Source organism: Tachysurus fulvidraco, unplaced genomic scaffold (assembly GCF_022655615.1).
Source record: "Tachysurus fulvidraco isolate hzauxx_2018 unplaced genomic scaffold, HZAU_PFXX_2.0 HiC_scaffold_40_np12, whole genome shotgun sequence".
Classification (NCBI taxonomy): domain Eukaryota; kingdom Metazoa; phylum Chordata; class Actinopteri; order Siluriformes; family Bagridae; genus Tachysurus; species Tachysurus fulvidraco.
The window spans coordinates 1-2,958 of record NW_025927241.1 but is presented as its reverse complement, the minus strand read 5'-3'; the positions used below and the strand labels follow the sequence as shown (position 1 = coordinate 2,958).

Sequence of the window (2,958 nt, the reverse complement as noted above, 5' to 3'; positions counted from 1 at the left end):
AAGTGAGTAACTTTAGTAACTTGTGGATCAGCGCTGACTCAAGACGCGAACTGTTTAGAACGAATCAGTCCGATTTGGTGAACCGGTTCATCCAGTTCACTAAAAAGAACCGGTTCAAAAGAAGGATTCGTTCACGAACCGGCCGTCACTAATAATGAGGACAAACACAAGACATTTGCTAAAAGTTCCTCAGAGAGAAATAAAAATCAATGAGAGTGAGACAAATGATCTGGAAATTGCAAAGCAAAATGAACAATTAGGAATGCAAAGCAATACTAAAGAGTCTGTAACTGTAAATAGACAGGATGCTGTAGGACAAACGTCCTAAGAGACAAATAATAAGGTCAAAAAGACTAATAGAAGAAAAGAGGAAATGTTACAAATTGTGGATGAATGAAAAAAAATTGGTGTAATATTTGTAATCACGGGCGCCGCAACCATTACATGACCAATAATATTGGACCCACCCACTTTTACCGTCTCTATTCAGCACATATGTTCAATACAAGTTTATTTGTATAGCGCTTTTTACAATAGACTTTGTCTCAAAGCAGCTTTACAGAACATAAACACAGAGCAGAAGGTAAACATAATTAATGATAAAGGAATTAACGAATAATAAAAGAAATAAGAATTAACAGAATAAAAATTCTAGATTATTATTAAATGTCTTTTTTATTGTCTTTTTTATATGTCTTTTTTATTACTTTTCAGAGCGCCGACAGTCGAATCCATTCTGCTTGAGGAATGTCCTAATAAATTAAACTCCATTCCGCGTTTTACCTACAGCATTGACCACGTTCCTGCTTCCTGAAATCCATGGGCGTTATGTGTGTGTCTCTGCGTCTCTGGCCTTTACCCCCTCTGCAGTATAAACTATAATAAAAAGTGAAAGTCAGCAGCTCCATTTTGTGTGGAGTGAAAAGTAAAAGATTTCAGGAGTAAAAACACAGTGAGTATCTAAAGCTCTAATATATAAACACACTGAAGTGACACTAGATACAGAAGAGTTTTGTGGGTTTGTACTGAAGCTTTAATGTACAGAGGTTGTTTTATAACTTGATAGTGTGACTATTTCCTGTAAGTGAACTCTGTGCTGATTCAGGGTTTAATTTAACACACCGATGTTGGAGTGAAGTAAACGTGTGTCCTGCCATAATCTGGAGAAGGAGACATGACCTCCAACATGAGTGTGTCTGGGAAACAGGACTTAAAGAAAGACGAGAGGTGACTTTTACATTCACCAGCAATAAATACACACCGTCTCATGGGGACACATCTGTATCTCTGAACACTCACTAGTTAACACAAGAAGTCAACTTTGCTTTAAGGTGTTTAATAGCAGTGAATATATCACTGATCTGATCTAAGAACAGTTTAGACAAATCATTCACTGAGAGAAGAGTAAAAAGGACGGTGTAATGTGGAGCATAAGAGCAGCAGAGCTTTGTGTCAGTGAACTCTACAGGCTTTAAGACCCAGCTGAGTCAGTTAGCTGTGACTGGGACTCCTGATATCAGTGTAATTCCTGACTTATGAAGCCTGTCTCCTGTTTGAATAAGTGTACAGACTGGATCTGAATTAAAAAGATGGAATTATTGGTGTTTAATGATGAACACATTGTTTAACAGTGCTGAGTATTAATTATTGCTGATATTTCTGTTCTAGAATGATGGAGGGAAAGAGATCAGACTCACCAGAACCCAGCTGTGTGTCCATGAAGAGTGACCTGTCAATGGGATGTCCATTTAACTTCAGAGACAGAGACAGTTCTACTGATGTGAGGTCAGTATAGTGAGGTGTTTTACAGCAGTGTTCCACCTGATCAAACTCACTCGTCTCATTATGAAGCCCTTCATGAGCTTTATCAGGTGTTGAAGCAGTAAAACACTAAACTGTGCAGTGCTGCAGCTCTCGGACTGGCAGTGAGGAAAAGTGCTTTAAGAGTTCAGTTCAGTCTGCAGTCCCTGAGCTGGAGGGTCTGTGGTGCTACAGAAGAACATTTACACCTGGGACAATAATGACTATATAAAGATTTTATTCATTTATTCAAACATTTGTTTCTAAACATGTTGGTGTCAGTTAGGAAATCCTGAAATCAGTGTATTGTGTTAAGAGGATAGTGTTAAATATCTGTGTCTGTATTTATTAGTGTGTAATTTGTCCAGCTATGAAAACATATAGTCCATATTACATGATGGGTTTTATTTGTTCACAGACCACAAAAATCAAACATCAGCAGAAAACAGCTGGACTCTATATTCAAGGTGTGTGTTGTTTTTAAAGTGTGTAATGTGTGTGTTGTGTTTAAAGTGTGTAATGTGTGTGTTGTGATCCCTTGTCATATCTTGATGTGCAGCAGCATTATGGGTAATCAGATGTATGAGTTTTAAATGTGATAATAAAAATAGACTTTTCTTCTTGTGATAAAATAAAAGTCTCTCTCACTGTAACATGATAATATTTAGATCTGTTCCTGTGTGTTTCTAACCAGGAGCTGGAACACAAAGTCATCACTCTGATAAAGAAAGAGCTGAAGAGGTTTAGGAAGCTCCTGAGTCCAGATTACCCAGCATGCACTGAGAGGGAGGTGGAGGATGAGGAGGATCTGCACAGTGTCACAGACGGAGCGCTGAAGATCACACTGCACGTCCTGAAGAACATGAACCACACAGATCTCGCTAACACACTGCACAACAGTAAGAGCTCTGAGTCATGACTTTATTCCATCAGCTTCACTTTAGAGAGAGGAAATAGTTTTAGATATGAAGACTTTTAGTTTTAAATTTAATATCATGTTGTATCTGTTCATGGTCCAGCTTCAATAATATTTAGTACATTCATTCATTCATTTTCTACCGCTTTATCTGAACTACCTCGGGTCACGGGGAGCCTGTGCCTATCTCAGGCGTCATCGGGCATCAAGGCAGGATACACCCTGGATGTAGTGCCAACCCA

General features: G+C 38.4%; 1 long non-coding RNA gene across 2 annotated transcripts; it reads left to right on the top strand.

The window, feature by feature from the left end:
• The first annotated feature begins 894 nt into the window (after nt 1-894).
• LOC125140649 lies at nt 895-2,505 on the top strand. 2 transcript variants are annotated; one of them, XR_007139865.1, is made up of 4 exons: nt 895-952; nt 1,669-1,785; nt 2,219-2,267; nt 2,495-2,505. It is a non-coding gene; the product is annotated as an uncharacterized LOC125140649 (long non-coding RNA). The 2 variants fall into 2 exon arrangements; XR_007139864.1 differs by lacking the exon at nt 895-952 and adding an exon at nt 1,166-1,227.
• The last annotated feature ends 453 nt before the right edge of the window (nt 2,506-2,958 follow it).